We start from the raw sequence: 13772 nt of genomic DNA on the forward strand, positions 1-13772 counted from the left end.
ATATTTTATGATCTGGCACGACCGCATCCTCTCATCAGTGCTAGATAAATACTGGGTATAACACTGTCCTCCTTCCTGTTTCCACTACCTTGTTCCACCCTAAGGCCATAGGCAACCGGGTAGTTCTCATGGGATTTCAGACCCATTCCCCAAAAGGGACTTCTCCTGCCAGCCATCTGGCTGTATCACTTTTTCCCAGCACAGACTTGCCAAACGTGTTAAATGTCACACTTCCTCAAGGGGACACCAAATGACCACGGACTTAGAGGCTGGGGTCCTGTGGACATCAGCTCCCAAGAACCACTTAACTCTCTGTGACCGCTACAGGGTCCTCCACCAGGAAGGGCAAAGAAGGAAACACCCTGACTCCTCAACACACAGGTTCATTGTACTCTCGGTAGAGGTCTTCTCAGATTTCTATCAAGTTCCCCAAGTTAAAGGTTTTTCTTGGAATTCGTGTGTGTGTGTATGTTTGTATCTCCCAGTTTCCTGTCTGTGCCTTCATACCCCTTTTATAGCTTATTTTATTTATCACTTAATTTTTAGAACTAAATCTTCTGTTTTATACTATTTTTTTAAGGATTTGATTTATTTATTTGAAAGAGAGAGTGAGAGCACAAGGAGGGGGAGCAGTAGGCAGAGGGAAAGGGAAAGGCAGGCTCCCTGAGCAAAGCCTGATGCCTCTGCAGGGCGCCATCCCAGCACTCCGGGATCATGACCCAAGCCAAAGGCAGACACTTAAGGATTGAGCCACCCAGGCGCCCGTTTTATACTATTCTAAATTGTAACTTGACAGTTTACTGTTGCACAGTGCTTCTCTTAATGGCCTTTTCTTTCTTACACATTGTAACTCTTATTTAGTTAAGTGTTCAGCTCAACTAACACCCTACAAAACTGGAAGCTTGGGGGGACAGGGGGACATTTGTCACTATCAGTAATGTATACTAAGCACACACACATTTCCAGACACACACCTAATGAATTAATGGAGAGGATACAGAACTTGGTGTTTTTTTAGCTTCTTCCTGTGTCTTTACTCTTTAATTTACTTATTTTACTACTTATGAGATCCAGTTGATCTTTTACTTTTCTAATCTGATTCTCCATTTAAAAATTCTCAGCTTAGGGGCACCTGGGTGGCTCAGTCTGTTGGGCATCTGCCTTCAGCTCGGGTCATGATCTTGGGGTCCTGAGATCCAGCCCCATGTGGGGTTCCTGGCTTAGCAGGGAGTCTGCTTCTCCCTCTCCCTCTGAAGCTCCTCCTGCTTGTGCTCTCTCATTCTCTGTCAAAAAAATGAATAAAAATCTTAAAAAAAAAAATTCTCAGCTTATTTGAAAACAGCAACAGTATGAGACACACCCTGTCCTACCAAGAACATAAGCTCAGTCTGCTATCTGCGGACACATGACGACATGGGGTATCTGTTTCACGGGTATGACTAAGTGCCTCTACATTTAGCAAGCAGGCGATGTCCAGGGCACAACTCCAACTGCTATACGTCGGTTTTCCATGCCCCGGGGAGAAAAGATCTTTTGGAAACTTGGCAAAAAGCAGCCTGTGTCTTTCTGATGCTGGCTTCCTATAAGCAAGGGTCATATCTCCCCATGCAAGGAACTTGGCAGGCTGCATTCAAACGCCCAAACTAGGACATCCCATTGGAAGGTTTTTACATAGTCTCTTACTCACGCACTTGGTCATTCAGAGATGGAAGCACTCCAGAGACCCGCCTCCTCCTTTTTTCAGGGAACAAGGCCCTAGGAGAGGTAACATTCGACCATGGTCACACAGCCTGTGGCCAGAATACGGTGAAAGTGCTCAGGAAACAGAGACTCAGGCAGAATCACACAGTCTTCCTGACACAGCCACTCATTTTAATACTGCATATGTGCACTCTTATTATACCTTCTAGAAGACCAGGAAGTGCTCAGGGCAGCCCAAGAACATGTTACATCTCAGCTGAACTCACCACTATCTGGCTAACAGAAGCTGACAAAGATGATCTATCAGAGAACACGTAGTGGAATGGGTAACTTACTCCCTCTGTATCAGTACCCAGTCAGTGCCTGCCATTAAGTCTGAATTCAGTTCTGTCCTCTACCCCAGAGCAATACAACTCTGTGAAGAGGGGCCTTCCCAGTGCCTTAGTGAAGCCCCTGGCTCTCTAAACACATGTTCAACAGCCATGACAGAAAGTGTGAAAAGTGAACAATGCTGCCAGGCGGCAGTTCCACCCCTTAGTTCTAGACATCCCCCCGCCCAGGGGGGCAGGGAAACCTTAAAAGTGTCAGAGCCGGGGCGCCTGGGTGGCTCAGTGGGTTAAGCCTCTGCCTTCGGCTCAGGTCATGATCCCAGGGTCCTGGGATCGAGCCCCGCATCGGGCTCTCTGTTCAGCGGGGAGCCTGCTTCCTCCTCTTTCTCTCTCTGCCTGCCTCTCTGCCTACCTGTGATCTCTGTCAAATAAATAAATAAAATCTTTAAAAAAAAAAAAAAGTGTTAGAGCCTGCAAAGCCTGGACACAGCACAGCCCTTTGGGACACTGCTATCCCAGGGCAGGCACTCGGGCTGCCCTCTCTTTCTTCTCTTGGTAAAAGCCTGCACTCCTGCCCCAAGAGCCAGGGAAGAGAGCCCCACGGTACCCCAGGTACCCATCGCACCCCTCCCTGGGTCAGGTGAACATTCAGTACCTGAGAGCACCACTGAGGCAGCACTTCATGGTGCTGGCTGTGGTCAAGAATATCTTAGCAGGGGAAGCCCCCACCAGGCTCCTGGGATATGGGTCCCCAAGAGTGAAAGGACAGTCTGGGATAGGAAGCCCAGGGGGCCCAAGACCCCAAGACTCATTTCAGGTAAGTGTCCTCACTCATAGGAACCCGATCTAGTTGGGGTTGGAGCTGGCAATCCCCTGAATCTCCCAACAGCCTCAACGATGCTTTCTTTCTCCAACTGTGACCCTGGGGACTCTTCAGTGATAGAGAGACACACACAGACACACACACACACACACACACACACACACACACACACACACAAACACATACGTCAAGTTTTCAGCAATGCCAAAAAGGTAGTGTCCTTTATAAACCAAATACTTAATATCCGCCCTGGAGGCAAGTGTATTTTAAGTTTACAAAGTCAAGAGACACAACTAAGGAATCAAAAGCAATATATATGACAGGCAAGAACCCCAAACTTCCGGGGGCCCAGTTCAGCAGGAAAGAAAGAATCCTTCCGGCCCTTCCTGTCACTAATACTAATCCCCAGCTATATATGACTAAGGTACATGCCTTGTTTGAGGGTGGGGGTTGGGGGGGGCATATGTCCATGAGGCACAAGGCCTATTCTGTCTAGACAATCTAGACAGAGCTGGGGATTGCCAGCTCCTGGGAACTAGAATATTCCACCGGAAGCCCAGCTCCAGGAAAGCAGATCTCTTCTGCTCAGCCTGCCTTTCCAGAGCTGATGAGTGCCCCATGCACACAGGAAGCTCAGTCAATAAATGCTTTCCACACAATAAATGCAAGAACAAATGTGTATATGGCACCAGCTCAATTCATAGTAAACTTAATGTTTCCTCATATGCAGAAAAGCCCACAGGGAATGAAACTAAGACATCTTAACTAAAATCCTAGAAGAACAGCTCCCTACGAGTTTTTGCTTTCCAAGAATTAAAGAAAAATTGTGAGAGTCAATCCCATACTAACTACACAAAATGTGACTGAGGCCGACGCAGCCCTCACCCCCAACCACTCCCAGGAACTGTACCTCTCCAATAGCTAGGTTACCTAGAAACTGTACTTAAACTCTCAAACTGCTTCTTTTCGCCGTAGTAATTAAAACATTTAAGGAAAATGGGACTATCTTTTTAAACCAAACAAATAATAGAAGTCCATGTCTCTGTTTCAAATGGTTTTAAAAAAGTTAAAAGCAAACCAACTGAAACAACCGCTTTAAGTTCCATCTAGCAAAAATGCTCTTGTCCCCGGGGGTACCTGGGTGGCTCAACTGGTTGGCCATTTGACTCCTGGTTTGAGCTCATGATCTCAGGGTTGTGAAGCTGAGCTCCCCATCCAGCTCCTCGCTGGGTGTGACGCTTAAGACTCTCTCTGCACCTCTCCCTCTCCCTCCCCCCACTACGCTCATGCACTTGCTTTCTTTCTCAAAAAAAAAAAATAAAATAAAATAAAATCTTTTGTCCAGACACTCAAAAGTTAAAATTAACTGTTAAATATCAGTCAAACATTAATATAAAAATTCTGGAGGGCTAACCAGTTTAAAACTGCTCAAACGGATGGCCTACAGGATGTACTCCCACAATGGAAAACAATAGTGTGAAGTCACTGTTTATTTGGGCTCCAAATACCATAAGACAGGCAGCTTTCTCTGCTTTGAGTTAAAAATGGGCCTTTTTCCCTCTTTAGCATCAGATGAGACAAGTGTTGAACCAAGTCGCCGGTGAAGATTCAAGGTGTTCCCTCAAAAGTGCTCACAGCCAGAGACAGCTGAGGACCCACCCGACACAAGGCAAGCCCCCACCTGGCCGGCATGCTGTGGGATACCACCAGAGGTGTGGGGCAGACCCCCAGAGACACCACCAGGGAGCTGGAGAACCCACCAAAGGAGTCTAGGCTTACATACACAGCAAGACACTTGAAGTAAAAATATGTGGAAGAAAAAAATTACTTCTGCGAAGCAAGCACTACATAATCATCTATTAGAAAAGCTGCTTCGAACTTTTCTCACTTGGAAAACTCTTGCAAATTCTCACTTATCACAGTTACCAAAAGGAGAGGTGCAGGAAGGGCAAGGGTTTCTGCTGATGGTGGTTTGGTTTTTTTCAACCAACGCAGGAAGGAAGCAAAGCTTTAATACCTAAGTACAAACTCACTCAGGTACAAACATGTCCTAGAGGAAGAGAAGGAAAAGGCTCAAAATCCCAGGGCTGCAGGCCATTCTCCACCAGACCGTGGTTTTTCATCTGGGTCTATTTTTCACATGTTCTGTGACAAAACTCACTGAGAAACAGTTCATTCTACACTCCACTGACCTCGGTATGCCCCTTGCTGTTAAACATTACTTGGTACTAAACTGCAAACTTAAAAATTATTAACATGTAAAAATCTGTTAGATGTTTTTTTACCACAATTTAAAAAAAAAAACTTTAATGGATAACAAGGTAAATTTTATTATGCATTTTAACCACAATTACAAATTAATATTTTTTTAAAAACATATTACTCGGGGCACCTGGGTGGTTCTATCAGTTAAGCATATGCCTTCCACTCAGGTCATGATCCCAGGGTCCTGGGATGGAGCCCTGCATCAGGCTCCCTACTTAGCAGGGAACCTGCTTCTCCCCCTCCGTCTCCCTCTGCCTACCGATCCGGCCCCCTTGTGTGCATATGCACGTGCTCTCTCTCTCTGTCAAATAAATAAAATCTTAAAAAAAAACACCACACACATGTTACTCAGAGTCATACCAATCAGACTTCAGAAAAAACATTCATGAGGCTTAGGTCCTGTCTGAATCACCAATGCCCAGGCAGGGCCCTGAGAACAGAAAAGGGTAAACTGAGCCCAAAGACAAGGGCCACCTGGCTGTAGCAGCTGGAGTGAGAGGTGGGGTAGGGCGGGGAGTAAATGTGAGAGATCGGGGGCCAGACTCAGCAGAATCCAAGAGAGAATGAATTACCACATCCGCGTACCCCTGTGGCATCCGAGAACCCAATTACAGCAAATTACAATTATCTCAAGACAGCCCAAGAATAATTACACTTCAGTGCATATTTACTGACTACCTACCCTGTGCTAGGTGTGAAGCTTCATCTGCTATGCATGCAGCCTTCCCGCATTTCATACGAAAATATTCAATTAGGATTTGCACATATTACTAAGTCATAAAGCACAAGAGATAATAAAACTAAAGTACTTATAAATCGGCAAATTTACAAACACAGAGTAGGTGCTTACTGGAAACTAAAATGTTTCCTTCTGACTCCACAGACTTGCCCTGGCTATCCAAAACCCCTCCATCTCAGCACAAAGGTAGAGCCAGACTATGTTTTGAGGGCAGGATGGTCAATGTCTGTCTGCATCAAGGTCAGATGCCAAGGGCTACCCAGAGGGGAAAGGAGGCAGAAGAGGTCCACTGCTGGGGTCTCAGCCACATGTGCCCTGCTGCCCTCTCCCCCAGGAGATCTTAGCACCAAGCAGGTGCTTGGTCTGCCATCTGCCGAGTGTGAGTTTCCACCAAATCCTTGAAATGATTGACTAAACACAAAAGCAGTCATCACATCTGATTTCACAGGTTAAAAGTTAAAAGCTGATTTCCTGATATATTTTTCCATTATCCTATAAAAGATTACAAATAAGGGCCATCACTCAAAACTAATATGTTAATCTGACTTCGATGAACTAAGTTGAGAAAAAGCGTGCTGACTGCTGGCCTTCCTGACCTAATTGGCTAATTAGACTCCAAAACAGAGGAATAAGGGGAAGCAGGGGAGTGGCCCCAGCGCTCCCTGCCCCCTAGTCAGGTCTCTCCTTACCCCTTACCCCAGCCCTCGGCCCTGCCAGCAGCCTCACAACACAGACGCCACAGAGGGGTGTCCTTGCTCTGGTGAATGGGGGTTCTTGCACCTTCACCGGAAGGCTGCCACTGCACCCCATGTTTATCCAGGCACATACTTCGACCTTCAGTATTTAACGGTGCGATCTGCTTTGGCTACATTCTTGTTTTGGGCCACATTCTTAAGGCTCGACCGTCGAGAATATTTCAACCATGCCAGAAACTGCCAGACCAACAAACATTGTTTATAAAAGGACAAGACACAACTAGCACCCACTCGTTTGCTCAGGCTTTCTTGCTGGCTGAATTCCTTCCCTCCCACGTACAGCTCTAATTGGCCCTTCTACCCACCTCAGCCTTGCAACAACTATAAACTCTAAATCATTACAAACTTCTCCGGTAGGTTTTAGAGGTATGCTTCTGAAGGCTGTGGAGAAAGAGCCAAAAGACGGCCTTGCAAACTCTTAGAACTCCTATTCTGCAAAGCCATGGCTGTGCTGTTTTCAGGCAGTGAGGAGGAGGCAACGCCAATGCAGAGCAGGACAAGGTCGCCTGACTGCACTGACCTCACAATCAGGCTTCCCTAGAGTGGCACCTGAGAGCACCAGCTCCCAATCAACAGGCAAAGGCAAAACTCCTGGGCCGGGTCCTGCCAGCACCTGCATTGCTAGCCTTACCCAGAAGAGGATGCTGGGTTGCTCCTCAAGGAGATTCAGAGAATCTAAATCTCGTTTCTCCTCAGATTTAGGGAAATGTGTCCAGTTCGGGCACCTTCACACCAGGTATGCTGGATCTCCTCCCATCTGATCAAGAGTGCAGGTCCAGGGCGCTAAGTCAGCTGGGCAGCCAACTCATTATTCCCACATGGGTCATGAGCTGCAACCCCACATTGAGTGAGCAGGTCACATTTTTTTTTAAAGATTTTATTTATTTATTTGACAGAGAGAGATCACAAGTAGACGGAGTGGCAGGCAGAGAGAGAGAGAGAGGGAAGCAGGCTCCCTGCTGAGCAGAGAGCCCGATGTGGGACTCGATCCCAGGACCCCGAGATCATGACCTGAGCCGAAGGCAGCGGCTCAACCCACTGAGCCACCCAGGCGCCCGAGCAGATCACATTTTACACACACACACACACACACATCCCAGGACCCCGAGATCATGACCTGAGCCGAAGGCAGCGGCTCAACCCACTGAGCCACCCAGGCGCCCGAGCAGATCACATTTTACACACACACACACACACACATCCCAGGACCCGAGATCATGACCTGAGCCACAACCCACTGAGCCACCCAGGCGCCCGAGCAGATCACATTTTACACACACACACACACACACACACACACACACAAAATGAGTACACAGGCACCTTGCCCTTCCCAGTCTCCACACAGTTATCTGCACCGGGAAGTTGACTACTTAAAAGACCGCTTTTTTTCTTTTTTTTTTTTTTTAAGATTTTATTTATTTATTTGACAGAGATCACAAATAGGCAGAGAGGCAGGCAGAGAGAGAGGGGGAGAAGCAGGCTCCCCGCTGAGCAGAGAGCCCGATGCGGAGCTCGATCCCAGGACCCAGGATCATGACCTGAGCTGAAGGCAGAGGCTTTAACCCACTGAACCACCCAGGCGCCCCAAAGGACCTCTTCTGTAAGCAGAAAATTTACCTTTGTCCTCTCACTGTACGCCAGTCCACTGAATCTTGAAGTTCTGGGGTATTTCTTTCTTTCTTTCTTTCTTGTTTTTAAACCTTAAAGCTGTGTCTTAAGAATAGACCTAATTAAGAGTCAGGGACCTCTTCTTTGCATTCTCTCATGCACAGATCAAGAGGACACTATCAGAGATTTCATGGCAACACAGACCTCCTAACAGGCCAGCCAATTCCTCTCAGAGCCATGGGGATAGTCACTTGCCCTACCTGCTCAGAACTTTCGTGGTAAGAGAAAAGACCAGGAATGTAGAGGTCACAGGCAAGAGAGAGAGAGGAGGGGGAGAGAGGCCGAGAGCTCTGATTCTATCTCCTCAGACTAACTGCCCTGAAGAGCTTGACTGATAAAACAGAATCTGGCCTTTGTTCCCCGACTAGTCCCTCTACCTCAGTTATCTCTTGATAAGATTTCTGATGCGAGAGTGGGAAATGCAAAGATAAAACAGTCAAAGCAACAACCGCCAGGGAATGGGAGGGAGATTGCCCCCCACACCGCAGCCGAACCGTTCATCCTGAGGCAGTTCAGCCAGGCCGCATTTCTTACCTGGTTGAGAAAACGACCACAAAAACCATAGCCCTCACTCTCTCTCTGCTGATGCCTCTGCAGGAACACTTCAGGATCTCACAGATTGTTAGAAGCCAAATGAAGTGTCCCACCCAGCAACCTGCTCTCAGAAAGGCAGAGGGAGCAAACAGGAAGCCACAGGTTCCTTAGAGAGGATTTTCATCCCAAGGGAGGGAGAGGCCCTCCAGTCCTCTGCCGGCCTCAGATCATTAACCACGTTCAACCAATGCTTTAAAGGAAAATCCAGATTTCCTTAGCACAAAGAACTAAAAATACCGCAAATTCACCAGTTACCAGTTTATTTATGTAAAGAGCTAGAGTTTTGTCTTTTTAAAAAAATAATCAAGCGGGACACCTGGGTGGCTCAGTTGGTTAAATGGCTGCCTTCGGGTCAGGTCATGATCCCAGTGTCCTGGGATCGAGTCCCACATCGGGCTCCTTGCTTGGCAGGGAGCCTGCTTCTCTCTCTGTCTCTGTCTGCCACTCTGTCTGCCTGTGCTCACTCTCGTTCTCTCTCTCTGACAAATAAATAAATAAAATCTTAAAAAAAAAAGAATACTCAAGCTCTCATAATCCACAGACATCTCAAAAAGTCACTCAGGCTCTCTACATGCACAAAGGTTACGAAAGCAGGAAGTCACCCTGCATGCTCTTGACACCAGAGTTTCCACCTCTCAAACCCCAAGGGTTAGTGAAGCTGCAAATTGGAGCAGAGGTTTCTGGGACGGTAACACTATAAAGTAAGCAACTATAGGTAATTCACAGAAAGCTAATTTAAAATCTGCAAATCCACTTTTTTGATTATCTGTAATGCACCCAGGGATCTCCACTATCTTTTGCCCTTACAGACTAACTGCTTAGTATTGAATTTGTCACCGCCCGAGGAGCTAAGGGAGTGAGTGACAAGGTTCACCTCCGTGACTCACTAAGCACCACGCACAGGACCAGTGTACACCGGTCTGGTACTGGTTACTTCCCCGTGGCTCCGCCCCCGTTGGAGGCACCACAAGGAGGACAACCCGGACGGCGGCGCCTGGATACCAAGACCTGCAGATGGCCAGTGCACAGCACTTAGGGCCTCAACACAGTGGCCTTTAAAGAAATCATTTCCGAAACACTCGAGACTGCACATGTTCTAACTGCATCTACCCCTCGACAGGAAAGAAGCAGTCCTGCCCAACAGAACCTCAGGTGTGACTGTCCTCTGGGTATGGAGCAGGCGAGAGGTCAGTGACTATCCAAGGTCCCAGCACTCCAGAGAACAGAGGAACAGAGGCTGTGATGGATCAACAGCGATTTTTTTGGCCAACAGAATTTTTAAAAAATTGTTTTATAAATCTAAGTTCATTCTCAGAAGCCCTTTTTTCTAGGCAAATACAGAATAAAATAACACCAATCACAACAATGATCACTAGCATGGACACATATTACTTTGGACAAATGGCAAATTAAATAACGATACTTGGTATCTATTTTGCTCTTTAGATGAAAGACACCAGATTAATATTACAGAAACACATACTCTTTGCTTTCGCAATAATTACTTTTCTTTCTCCATAAGCACCTTGCTCTAACAAGAACATACATGATAGGAATATGTTCTTGATAATTTTTATTCAACAAATTTGGACCACCTACTCAGTATCAGATACTGTCCTACCTTCCCCTACCTGCTTTTTAATTCCAATCCCACTCCATTTGTTTTACTCTCCACAAATGAAGAACAATATAAAATGAAAATGCTTACTTCTTACTTAGAAGATTAAAATCTCAAAAAAAAAAGTATATGAGCTTCTCTTGTTTCCCAATAAAACTTGCCCCACTAGACTGAGTGTCCACTGAGGGCCAGAACGAGCCCTAATTCACCTGGGTCCTGGGCTCAGACTGGTTCAATGGGAGACAAATAGCAAAGCTTGGACAGAGTGGAGGAGAATGTAGGTCAGCATCAACCAGGGAACACCAAGGCCTCAGAGTATGGCCTCTATTTCCTAGACAAGTTGGGAAGGAAAGGGACAGAAGGATGCAGGCAGACACCTACTTTCGCTCAGTCTTCCATGGGAGATGGGCCCACTGTCACCACCCATTGATGTGAGTCAAGACCCAGCCTTTCCATCAAGTTGAAAAATAGGTTAAAGACCTGAGAGAGTGTGCACTCGATCCTTACCCCCTTCCCACCTCCAGGGTGCCTCCTGCCTCACCTGTCATCACTGCCCCCCACCCCCAGCCTTGGCCAATGCCTTGGCCGTGACTCCTTGCTCACACCTGGCCTCTGGTCACTCTGCTCTGGGCTCCTCCCCTCCACAAACCTTCAGGTTCTCTACTTACCTTCAGGACTGGGCTCCAAGTCCTTTTCTCCCAAGGACTGCCATTCTTTCGACACTCCAAGAGTGCTTTTCCTCCTACCCAAGCATGTCCAACCCCTGCCACTCATTTAACGAGCCCACTCCATACCACGCCCTCCTTAACACAGAGCCACAGATGTTCCCACAGCACAATTAGGCTCCACTTAACCCGGACTGCTCACTCCCACGGCAACCCAACCCTTCAACGGAACAGGTGTTCGACAAGCACAAATCAAGTGTTTTAGCTCAAACGTGGCAATCCACCGAAGTGAATGCCTTCCCTTTGCTTTACTACTTCACAAAGAGTTAGACATCTCCAGGGTCAAGAGTGAGACTTCTCAGGAAGAGGGGAGCAGAAAGCACCCCTTTTTGCACTGGCCACCCAAGGCCAATCTAAGCTTGCTTCCTCAGGGACCTTATCCCCCTGGTTTTAACCTGCACTGAGCTGCCATAATGAGGAGGATCATGTTCTGGATGCAACCCCTTAAGACTGGCACGTAAACCCGCACCCTCACAGCAACCCTACAGAACATCTCCTTTATGACATGAAGAAAACAGAGATCCACAGCCAGTAAGAGGCAGAGCCGGCACCCGGAGCCCAGTTCACCAGATTACCTTGCCCAAGCCACAACTGCCATCACATGGCTCTTGCATTCCAGGCAGCTCACGGCAGCTGCCTGTGGGATCAGGCCCACCCTCACTGCCTGGCACAAAAAGAAGTACTCATAAGCGTTCATTAAGTGGATTTTTTTTTTTCTAGCTCCCTCTCACCCTCCAGCTCCCAGTCTCCAAATGCTGCTTCCTCCAGGAAGCTGCCAAATGCAGCCATCCATTATCTAATAAGCCCTTCAACACACCTTTCCTATTTCATTAAATTCTCAGCTCTGATTTCCCCATGTAGTCGAATGATGACACAGGGAGGCCACGGTCAGCCCCACGTCTTCCCATGACACCGGCACCTGCCTGGGGGAGAACTATGTCAAGACCACCTGAAACACAGGGTACATGTGCTCCACTGCCTCAAGGGACACTGCACCTTTAGTTCAAAGCCCTAACCAGTCATGGGCACTGCCTGCAGAGCTGGATTTCAGGGTCCCTGGTATCAACAGCTGGAGATATCCTTCCTCTTTAGAGATCATTCAGTGGTTCTGATCATTTCCCTACCAATTAAGTAGCAATACATTCTTTTTGAGCAGGAAGGGAATTCATTCTTTTATGTTGTTGCTGAAGTCCAGCTTACTCTGCTGATAACGTGTTCACTTGTTCCACTTGACAACAAAAATCAAAAACTGGACACGGTGAAACTCCTTTATTCAACTGCAACATGATTAAGCAACTAAATACAACGTTAGTTTTAGCAGACTTTCAATAAATAAAAAGATGTATCATGCATCTATATCTTGGTTTCTCAATACCATGTCAACTAAACGGCACCACAGCTCCTTGTGGAAATGGCTGGTCTCAGGCTGGGGTCAAGGAGGCTGGAATATCTAGTTGCATGAGAAAGTCAGGGAGTGCTCAAACAATGATGCAGACATGTCAAAAGAACACAGAAGGGACTCCCACTGCCAAGCCGGGGACAACCTGGACATCAAAATAATGACAAGAATCACAATGAGGGGCGCCTGGGTGGCTCAATGGGTTAAAGCCTCTGCCTTTGGCTCAGGTCATGATCTCAGGGTCCTGGGATTGAGTCCCACATTGGGCTCTCCGCTCAGCGGGGGGTCTGCTTCCCCCTCTCTCTCTACCTGCCTCTCTACCTACTTGTGATCTCTCTGTCAAATAAATAAATAAAATCTTTAAAAAAAAAAAGAATCACACTGAGTCAGCAATATGAACTAATAAACCAATAACCCAATGAATAAATAAATGGGGGAGGCAAGAAAACTCTTCTTTTTTTTTTAAAGATTTTATTTATTTATTTGACAGAGAGAGATCACAAGCAGGCAGAGAGGCAGGCAGAGAGAGAGGAAGGGAAGCAGGCCCCCCGCTGAGCAGAGAGCCCGACGCTGGACTCGACCCCAGGACCCTGAGATCATGACCTGAGCTGAAGGTAGTGGCTTAACCCACTGAGCCACCCAGGCGCCCAAGAAAACTCTTCTTAAAATAAGATGACACCAACACAGAAGAAACGATCTTAGAAGGATCAACAGATGCTGAAAGTAGAAGGTCAGAGTTTAACGAAAAACAAGGTATCTACACAGTCTCAAAGTGTCCCACCATAAACTACTCACTAATGGCAAAGCGGAAAACAGCAACTTTAGAGTAAACTGGTGGGTACCTTCTTAATCAGTGCTGATCATTAGAACAAGCTGCATCTCAGGGCACCTGGGTGACTCGGTTGAGTGCCTAACTCTTGATTTTGGCTCGGGTCATGATCTCAGGGTCATGGTATCAAGTTCCATGCCCTGCATTGGGCTTTACGTTCAGTGCAGAGTCTGCTTGGGATTCTTATTCCCTCTCCCTCCGCCCCTGCCCATGCGTACGTACTCTCTCTCTCTCTCAAATAAATTTTAAAAATCTTTTAAGGGGGTGGGGGCGCACCTGGGTGGCTCAAGTCGGTTAAGCAAATGACTTGATTTCGGCTCAGGT

At 47.1% G+C, this 13772-nt stretch overlaps 1 protein-coding gene across 5 annotated transcripts in view; it reads right to left on the bottom strand.

The window, feature by feature from the left end:
• Nucleotides 1-13772, bottom strand: part of DAG1 (dystroglycan 1) — a 69788-nt gene that overhangs the window by 28098 nt on the left and 27918 nt on the right. The window contains exon 1 of one of the 5 annotated variants that reach the window (XM_004760648.3): nucleotides 8818-8934. The exons of the other annotated variants lie outside the window; for them this stretch is intronic. The gene's annotated coding sequence lies outside the window, so the exon portion shown is untranslated. Of the gene's footprint in view, nucleotides 1-8817; nucleotides 8935-13772 lie in introns of those variants that run through there. 5 annotated transcript variants of the gene reach the window in all.

The sequence above is a fragment of the Mustela putorius genome, unplaced genomic scaffold, assembly GCF_011764305.1.
Source record: "Mustela putorius furo isolate JIRA1106 unplaced genomic scaffold, ASM1176430v1.1 tig00000095_pilon_pilon_pilon, whole genome shotgun sequence".
Classification (NCBI taxonomy): Eukaryota; Metazoa; Chordata; class Mammalia; order Carnivora; family Mustelidae; genus Mustela; species Mustela putorius.